Source organism: Hemitrygon akajei, chromosome 15, assembly GCF_048418815.1.
Source record: "Hemitrygon akajei chromosome 15, sHemAka1.3, whole genome shotgun sequence".
In the NCBI taxonomy this organism is placed as follows: Eukaryota; Metazoa; Chordata; class Chondrichthyes; order Myliobatiformes; family Dasyatidae; genus Hemitrygon; species Hemitrygon akajei.
In genome coordinates, this window is record NC_133138.1 from 43,496,520 (window position 1) to 43,507,263 (window position 10,744).

The 10,744-nt window shown below is 38.4% G+C and overlaps 1 pseudogene; it reads left to right on the forward strand.

Moving 5' to 3' along the window:
* Positions 1–7,992: 7,992 nt before the first annotated feature.
* On the forward strand, positions 7,993–8,141 carry LOC140739625 (U1 spliceosomal RNA; annotated as a pseudogene).
* Positions 8,142–10,744: the final 2,603 nt, after the last annotated feature.

Below are 10,744 nucleotides of genomic sequence, written 5' to 3' on the forward strand. Positions count from 1 at the left end.
ATCAAAGACAAATTAAGAACTCTCCATTGGATGCACTTTTTCTTTAGAAACTTAAGATGAATGGAGTGTTTAGGCCTAAATTACTACTACCAGTAGCTTTGTTCTTTCTCATATTAGCTTGCACATATATGCTTCAAAAGCAAAACATGCTAACAGTACATGAATAATTTATTTGCAAATAACCTGGTATTACTTCAAGGGTATAAGCATTGTATATATTTTGTGTTTCAGTTTCATACCTAATAAGGACATGACACATTTGGTTCGACAGAATTTCAAGCTTCCTTATGAAAACTAAATGATATTAGTACTATTGAACAGAGGCATTAAGCATGGCAATCAAAATGCAATGCCATAGGGAAAACTTAAAAAAATTTACAAAATTTAAACATGAGATGTCTTGCTGTGAATCAATCATGACTTGCCACATACCCCTAGTATTCTTCTACTGAAAAGAAAACCCATCAAATCCATATGAACTGTCTTATTCTGTCATTAAAGGGGAGATATCTATATTTGACTAGCAACAGTAATACTGTCCAAAACCTAAAGGTTTTCACGTGCACCAAAGAGAAACCAGGAGCATGACAACTAGTCTCACAAGAACTGAGGACATTTTTGTTGCAGCTGAGGTGAAGGAACTAATACATTTTTAACTAATATTCCCTTTCTAATGTCTTGATAACTATATCACAAACTTTTAAAATATATTTAGATATAGATAGGAAAGGAAGTTCCATAAAACATTCTACTACAATATATGACAGTGCCTTGTAAATGTATTCAGTCCTCAACCCTTCGTTCAATTTAATTGAGAATTTTTACTTGTGAATCACATGCTCCTTTTTGACAGTAGAGCCTAGAAAACAGGAACAATTATTAACTATGAAAAACTAAAATTTAAAAAAACTGAACTGTCAGCAGTTCAAAAATATTCATCTCCATTGCTCAGTACTTAGATGAACCTCCCGCAGCTATTACAGCCTGTAGCCTTTTTGAATAAGTTTCTAATAGCTTTTGAAAATAGGATGGAGCAAGGCTTTCTCATTTGTCCTTGTAAAATTGCTCAAGCTGTGCCCGGTTAGTTTAGTAATGGTGACGGCTAGAATTCTTGAGGTCTTACCAGAGATATTTGATGGGGTTAAGGCTAAGACTCTGACTGGACCACTCAAGGAGATCAATTTTCTTTATTTGAAGACACTCCATGGTTGCTCTGGCAGTGTGTTTTGAGTCATTGTCCTGCTAAAAGATGAACTTCCTCCCCAATTTAAGCTTTCTGTCACAGACTAGCAGGTTTTTTTCAAGGATCTCTCTGTATTTAGCAGCATTCATCTTCTTATCAATCCTGACCAGATTTATAGTCTTTGCTGCTGAAAAGCATCATCCAACATACTTTACTCTAGGGATGGTGTTACCTGGCTGATGCATAATATTAGGTTTGCATCACATGTAACGTTTAGTGTTGAGGCCAAAGAGTTCCTCTTTAGTCTCATCTGACCATAATCCAGATCTTTACAGCATCTACTAAGTGAAGCTTTGCAAAGTCTTTACGAGTAAAGATATGCTTATTTATTTCGCCAGTGCTTCTTCATTTTCATTCTTCCATAAATAGCCTTTTTGTGCAAGGCCTTAGAGAATGTGGAGCCATGAACTTCATCTCCAGTTGCAGCCACTGACTTCTGCAGCTCACTTAGAGTGATTGGTGGCCTCACAGTAGCCTCTCTTACAAGTGCCATTCTTCTCTGCTGATTAAGTATAGAGGAGGGTCTTGACCTAAGAAGTGTAGCTGTGGTTTTATGTTTTTCCCACTTTTTCACAATGCACTACACTGAGCTCTGAGCCTTTGAGATGGTCTTGTACACTTTCCCAGATTTGTGCTTCTCTATTATCATTTCCCTGACTTCACTTGAATGCTCTTTTGGTTTGGTCCATTGATAGTCTACCATACTGTTGGACCTTACAGAGAGAGGCAGTATTTATTCTTATGAATTCATTGAAAACAGGTGATCCTCAAATTTTTTATGTTAACAAATTGAGTAAGTTGGTAAGGTAATATATAGTATTTTACCTGAAGAATGTTAGCGTAATAAGTACAAAGGAGATGAATATTGTTTCAGCCTAGCAATTTTGGGTTTTAACTTCAAGTAAATTTTGACAGGCTTTGGAGCTTTTCTTTTGATTTGATATGATGAACAATATTTTGTAGATTATCTCAAAAATCCTTCAATATATTTTCATTTTATAAAATGAGACAGTAGAATGTGAAAATAATTATGGGGCTGAAGACATTTTCAAGATACTATATATTTAGAGTGCACATGGAGATTAGGCAATAGACAAACATTATGGATATCTATTTAATAGAGGTAATTTTCATTGAAATAATATTTCTAGAGAAAAAATATCATGCAATGCATTTTTAGGATATTTTAGTTTTATTTCAATAGACTTTCACTGCCTGTGAAAATAAGACCATACGACCATAAAACGTAAGAGCAGAATTAGGCCATTTGGCCCATCAAGTCTGCTCCACCATTCAGTTATAGCTGATCATTTTTTCCCTCCTTAGCCACACTCCCTGGTCTTCTCCCCATAACCTTTGATGCTGTGCCAAACAACAACCTTCGCCTTAAATACATCCAGTGAGCTGGCCTCTACACCTGTCTGTGGCAACAAAGTTAACAAATTCACTATTCTCTGTTAAAACAATTTTGCCACATCTCTGTTTTAAATGGATACCCCTCTATCCTGAGGCTGTGCTATCTTGACTTAGACTCCCCCACCATTGGAAACATCCTTTCCACAACTACTCTGTCGAGGCCTTTCAATATTTGAAAGGTTTCAATGAGATTCCCCATCATCCATCTAAATTATAGTGAGTATAGGCCCAGAGCTATCAAACATTCCTCATATGATAACCTTTCCATTCCTGGAATTATCCTTATGAGCCTCCTCTGAACCTTCTCCAATGCCAGTACATCTTTTCTTAGATAAGGAGCTCAAAACTGTTCACAATACTCAAGGTGAGGCTGCATCAGTACCTTATAAAGCCTCAGCATCAGATCTCTGCTCTTATATTCTAGGCCTCTTGAAATGAATGCTAATTTTTCATTTGCCTTCCTCACAACTGGCTCAACCTGCAAGTTAATCTTTCGGGTGTTCTGCAAAGGACTCCAAAGTCTTTTGCATCTCAGATTTTTGGATGTTCTCCCCATTTAGAAAATAGTCTGCACATTTATTTCTTCTACCAAAGTGCATGACCATGCATTTTCCAACATTGTATTTCATTTGCCATTATTTTGCCCATTTTCCTAATCTGTCTAAGTCCTTCTGCAGCCTATCTGTTTCCTCAACACTACCTGCTCCTCCACCAGTCTTCACATTATCTGCAAACTTGGCAACAAAGCCATCTTTTCCAACATTGAAATCATTGATGTAAAAAGAAGAGGTCCCAACACTGACTCCTGTGGAACGCCACTACTCACTTGCAGCCAACTAGAAAAGGATCCTTTTATTCCAACTCATCTCCTCCTACAGGTCAGCCAATGCTCTAACCATGTTAGCAATTTTCCTTTAATACCACGGGCTCTTAACTTGGTAAGCAGCCTCATGTGTGGCACCTTGTCAAAGGCCTTCTGAAAATCTAAATATACAACATCCATTACATCCCCTTTATCTATCCTACTTGTAACTTACTCAAAGAATTCCAATAGGCTTGTCAGGCAAGATTTTCCCTTAAGGAAAGTTGTTGACTTTGTTCTATCTTGTCTTATGCCACCAAGTACTCCATAACTTCATCCTTAATGATTGTCTCTAACATCTTCCCAGTCACTGAGGTCAGGCTAAACGGTTTATAATTTCCTTTCTGCTGCCTTCCTCCTTTCTTAAAGAGTGGAGTGGAATTTGCAATTTCCCAGTCCTTTGGAACCCTGCCAGAATGAAATGATTCTTGAGAGATCATTTCTAACATCTCCACAATCTCTACCGTTACCTCCTTCAGAACCCTAGGGTGTAGTTCATCTGGTTTGGATGACTTATCCACCTTTAGTTCTTTCAGCTTTTGAGTACTTTCTCCCTTGTAATAGTAACAGCACTCACTTCTCTTCCCTCACACCCTTCAGCACTTGGTACACTGCTAGTGTCTTCCACAGAGAAGGCAGTTGCAAAATACTCATTTAGTTCATCTGCCATGTCCTTGTCCATCGTTATTGTTTCTCCGGCCTCATTTTCTCACAGTCCTATATCCACTCTCATCTCTCTATTACTTTCTATACACTTGAAGTTTATTCTATCCACGTTGATATTGTTTGCTACCTTGCTTTCATATTTCATCTTTTTCCTCCTAATGATTCTTTTAGTTGCTTTCTGTAAGTCTTTAAACACTTCCCAGTCCTCTATCTTCTCGCTAACTTTTGCTTTGTTGTATGCACTCTCTTTTGCTTTTAATTTAGCTTTGGCTTTCCTTGTCAGCCACAGTTGTACTATTTTGCCATTTGAGTTTTGCTTTGTTTTTGGAATACACCCAAAAATTCACGCAAATGTTGCTCTGCTGTCATCCCTGCCAGCATCTCCTTCCAATTTACTTTGGCGAACTCCTCTCTTATACCACTGCAATATCCTTTACTTCACTGAAATATTGCTATATCTGACTTTACTTTCTCCCTATCAAATTTCAAGTTGAACTCAATCATATTGTGTTCATTTTTTCCTAAGAGTTCCTTTACCTTGATCTCCCTAATCACCTCTAGATCATTACATAACAGTATAGCTGATTCCCTAGTAGGCTCAATGACACACTGCTCCAAAAAAACATCTCGTAGGCATTCAACAAATTCACTCTCTTGAGATCCATTACCAACCTAATTTTCCTAATCTATATGCCTGTTAAAATCTCCCATGACTATCATAACACTGCCCTTTGGATACCTCTTTTCTATTTCCCATTGTATTCTGTTGTTCACATCCCAGAAGACTATAAAATGCCAGCTTTTTAATGGAAAGTCTTAGCTAAGTTACTACTAACAAAAATTTTGGCTCACATGTAATTATGTAATTTAACCTAAATTTAAAGCTGCTGCTTAAATGCCAGTTAAAGATCACTGGAAGTTCTGTTTGTGTTTTCCTGTCTCATTCCAGTAGCTAATCTATGGTGATACACTGAGGTTTGACAAAAATGCTTTTTGTTGAAAATGCCATCCAACAAGTGAGATTTTAAACTGAAATCACATTTGCCTTGCCAAATGGCTGAAAAAAAGCTCATGTACAAATTGTGAAAGGTCCTGTGAGGTGTCCTAGCCCATACTTATCCCTCAATTATTATGTGCCTGTTACTGTGACTCATGGACAGATGGTCCATATGAATGCTTAGCAGTCAGGACCTATTCAAGTATATGTGTTTTTGAGTGGAAGCAATTTTAAGTGGGGAACTATTGAATGCACGTCAGTACTATCCAAATTTCATTACACTCAGTGATTTGGAAGCAGCTTTTTTCCCAATGAACATTGAAACCATGAACACTACCTCATTACTTTTTTTATTTCTGTTTTTGCACTACTCATTTAATTTAACTATTTGATACACACACACACACACACACACACACACACACACACACACACACACACACACACACACACACACACACACACACACACACACACACACACACACACACACACACACACACACACACACATATATCCTTACAGTAATGTACAGGTTTTTTGCTATATTAAGATGTATTGCATTGTACTGCTGCCACGAAGTTAAGAAATTTCACAACATACGCCAACGTTATTAAACCTGATTCTGATTCTGTTTAATTCACAATATAGTATCAGAAGTTATTTCAATGCTAGCATAAGTTGGTACTCAAATGAATAATCAGTTTTTTTGGTGTGTGAAGGCAAACACAATTATAGTCTCTGATATCTCTATGCAAAATTAACATAGAACACAAGATTTTTTTTAGATTATTGCTAAACTGGGTGCGTGCTGTTGAAAAGGTTTGCTGCCTGTGTTCAATGCAAATCTTTTCAATCTCTCTGCAGTGGTTTGGTAGGAAAATTATTGAATGCATATTGCAGTTGTGATTGTTTATTTATTAGGGTAAAAAAAGTATTTTTGCATTTCACCAGTTGAGAGAAACAGGATGGAAAACAAAAATGTTCAGTTCTTCTTAGGAATTCCTGATGTTGCAAGATCATGGAATATATTAGGTCCTACAAAAGCTTTCCAAAATAAAGAGCAACTTCAAGTCAGTGAAAAGTTATTGATAACATACTTAAATAGGTTTCCATTATTTCTTGTAATGTCAAATCCTCTTCTCTACCCTGATGAACTTCACAAACCATGCTTCTAAGCTGGTAGGCTATTGTAGATAGCTAGTGGAGCAAGTCCAGTTCCTAGTCTTTGCAAAAGCATAGAGTGAAACTTTACAAGTAGCTGGTTAGACTCTGTTTCATAAAGAATGCAGAACAGATTCAATAGAATGGTGCCATATTTGAAGGAACTCGGACAACTAGAAACTGGGACTGAAGTAAAGAGTAATCAATGTGACCAAAATAATGAGGTTTTTGGATAGTGGAGATTTGGAAAATCTGAACATATTGGCATTGGGACAGGTTGTGTGATCAATTATCAGAGGACTTGAGCTCAAAACAATTGATAGTTAAAAAAATGAGGACCGTCAGTGAGGTGCCATGATCTCACTGAAACAGGGAAAAACAGCAGGAATTGTTAAAGTAAGTTTGATGAGTTGGTTGTGGCAGTCCTTTAGAATGTGCTTTATTTTTTGATTTGGTGTCTATTCTCATGCTATAAATCATTTATAACATTCCCACCAAACGTGAGCTTTCAAGCCCAGTCAGATAAATATAGAATGAGCAAAGATGTCTGATATGACTTGAATTTTTAGGAATGAAAATGCACTGAATCCCTTTTACCGAAGTCTACTCACAGGAACCCCTTTAAAAGGTACACCTGTGCACCTGCTCATTAATGCAAATATCTAATCAGCCAATTATGTGGCAGCAAATCAATGCATAAAAGTATGTAGACATGGTCAACAGGTTCAGTTATTGTTCAAACCAAAATTCAGAATAGGAAAGAAATGTGATCCAAGTGACTTTAACAATGATTGTTGGTGTCAGATGGAGTGGTTTGCTTAAATCAGAAACTACTGATCTCCTGGGATTTTCATGAACAACAATTTCTTGAGTTTACTAAGAATGGTGTGGAAAAACAAGAAAACATCCAGTGAGCAGTAGTTCTGTGGGCAAAAGTGCTTTGTTAATGAGAGGTCACAAGAGAATGGCCAAGATGGTTCAAGCTGACATGAAGGCAACAGTAACTCAAGCAACCACGCGTAACAAAGGTGGTGTGCAGAAGAGCATCTCTGAATGCACAACATGAATGAGGACTTCAATCTGGAATTGAAGAGTAATGCCAGGGAAATCCAATGTTAGACTCTATGCAGGATGGGGCCCAACAAGGGACTCTATGTGGTGCAACTATGGAGCAGATGTAAATGGACCCATCACAGAGTTACACTTTGGTGGTATTTGCATGGGGCTCTGAGGATTACTGAGAATTAAACTGCTGAAAAGTTTAATTCAGAGGATTATTAAAAGGAATATTAATAGGAATAGATGAGTGGACAGCCAGCACCTCTTCCCCAGAGCACCACTGCTCAATACAAGAGGACATGGCTTTAAGGTAAGGGGTGGGAAGTTCAAGGGGGATAATAGAGGAAGGTTTTTTACTCAGAGAGTGGTTAGTACGTGGAATGCACTGCCTGAGTCAGTGGTGGAGGCAGATACACTAGTGAAATTTAAGAAACTACTAGACAGGTATATGGAGGAATTTAAGTTGGAGGGTTATATGGGAGGCAGGATTTAAGGGTCAGCACAACATTATGGGCCGAAGGGCCTGTACTGTGCTGTATTGTTCTATGTTCTATGAAAAAGCCAGTACTTCCAACTTCAATTGCAATACTTACCTGGCAGGGGATTATTCATGATCAACAGGGTCAAGGTTCCAGGATGGGGCTCTTACATTGCACTCCGAGTGTGATGACACCTACAAGATATTCTACTGCATAATTTGTGGTAGTGATCAATTGTGTGTGCACTTAAATTCCTTTTAGGATGGTAAATTTTTGGAATTCTTTGCACAGATGGCTGTGGAGGCCTAGTCATTGGGTATAGTTAAAACAGAGGTTGACAGGTTCTTGACTATTAAGGGTGTCAAAGATAAGGGAGAAAGTAGGAGAATGGATTGAGAGGGATAATAAATCAGCCATGTTAGAATGGCGGAGCAGACTCAAAGGGCTGTATGGCCTATTTCTGCTTTGAAGTCTTATGGTGTTACGATCTCAATTGCTGGTTCATGGTGAGCAAGGTTAGTCCTGTGTCATTCTATTAATCCAGCTTTTGGACGTTCCTCCTAATGTTTGTCTTGTTGTCACTTTTTGTCTTATTATGCCCATATGAACATCCTGGGAGAATTTTTTCCCCTTGAAAGCAACATAAAAATTTCAGGTCACAGTCATGGAATGTAAGCTCTTTATTTAGTATGGGTGACTTAAGCTGATATGAATGGTTAGCCCTGCAGGAATTATGGACTGCTACAGAATAAATGTATCATGGTAATTGTCTGGATACCTGACATTAGTGTGCAGGATGATATTCCTTTGGTCTGAAATAACATTTATGAGATAGAATTCCTTTGTGCTGATGTATGTATTAGTCTTGACATGTGGATTCCCTGTGGCCATTTCTGCTGTATCTATAATGCCCTAAGCACGTGGCAAGCCTAACAAGCAGGAGAAGTTTTATACCCTTTGTTGGTGGCTCTTTTCCACTGAAAAAGTGATGAAGCTGATGCCCCGATAAGCATGATGTCAATCACCTCATCTTGCAGAAGAATAAATTGCAAACAGGCTTAACTGACAAGTACTGGAGCCTTGATTAGCGGAGAAAACCGGGAGCAAAAACAGAAGTGTGTGTTCCCAAACAATAGTCCTGCACAGGGCTCCATCAGCAAAGTAAAAGTGTAACGTGGTGAGGAATTGACAAGCAGTTCATTAGATACCCCTTTTTGCTACCTGGCAGAGAGTTTCTGTGAAGATAAGGGAATTGGAATACAGTTTTGGGAGTAGCAACCTGAATCACATGGTGGAACTTCGAGACTATTGAATATAACTGATGTACATTTGGGATGAATTAAACTTTGCATAATTGTTTTCTTGAAGATCTAGTTTTATACATTTGCTGTTTATTGATTGATTGCCATCTTGGTAGGAGATTATTTCCTGCTGTTCGATGATTCCAGGATCCAGTATCAGGAGGCTGAAGGGTCATCGTGAACAGATTCCTCTCAGGTAATTTATGAAAGTGTACTCCTCTATTGTAAGGATTTCTACCCTTCAAGTTGTTTAACTGCAAAAGGTCTAGAGAAGTGCTCATAGCAAGCTGAGATTTGAGCTAAAAGGCTGAAGCAGAAAATGCGGAAAAGGTGTTAAACTCAGATAGAAATACTCTTATGCCCATAAAATGTGAGTAACCAGCATGAGACGTGATTTGCCAAAAAGACCACCTCTTCATTCATATCAAAATTATCCATTCAAAAATCAACCAAGGTCCAGATCTATGGTTTCCATTAACGGGAACATAAGAAAATTGACACCTTTACTTCAGCTGATTTAAAGCAGAACTCTACCCTGCATTCACTGAAAGATTATTGCAAATTCAAAAGGCACTCCAAATATCAGGGCTGTCAGTCTTGTTGCATACTTGTGGCATATTTGTAATATAAAAGGCTACATAGTGCAACCCTGAGGCTACAGTATAATACGACATTCCAGGTGATATACCATCTTTTTTATATTTTGAAGCAGGTTTGTGGAATGAAGTCAGTGTTGGACAAGCTGAACCCAGCATGTTGTATGGTATGTAAATTCCTTTTATCTGTAGATTCAATATTTCACTGCAGAGAACCACAAACAACAGTCAAAAACACAAGGAACGGTCTAGTGGTTGAAGTTTTCAAAACAACTGACAGCAACAGCAAATGATAGGACCACCTGTCACCAAAGCATTGCCATCAATGGGAGAGTTCATTCCAGCTGAATGTTAAACACCCATGGTAATCATATTGACAGTGATTTCGACATTAAACATTAAATTCAAATACCATCTATAAATTTGCTGATGATACAACCATTGTCGGTAGAATCTCAGGCGGTGACAAGAAAGCATACAGGAGTGAGATATGCCAACTAGTGGAATGGTGCCACAGCAAAAACCTGGCACGCAACGTCAGTAAGACAAAAGAGCTGATTGTGGACTTCAGGAAGGGTAAGATGAAGGAGCACATTTCAATTCTCATAGAGGAATCAGAAGTGGAGAGAGTGAGCAGCTTCAAGTTCCTGGGTGTCAAGATCTCTGAGGATCTAACCTGGTCCCAACACTTTGATGTAGTCATAAAGAAGGCAAGACAGCAGCTATACTTTCCCCCTCCACCTTTCTTTCTCCTGAGCCCTCCCATCCCATGATCCTTTCCCTTCTCCAGCTCTGTATCACTTTCGCCAATCACCTTTCCAGCCCTTAGCTTCATCCCACCCCCTCCGGTCTTCTCCTATCATTTCGCATTTCCCCCTCCCCCCACTACTTTCAAATCTCTTACTATCTTTCCTTTCGGTTAGTCCTGACGAAGGGTCTCGGCCCGAAACGTCGACAGTGC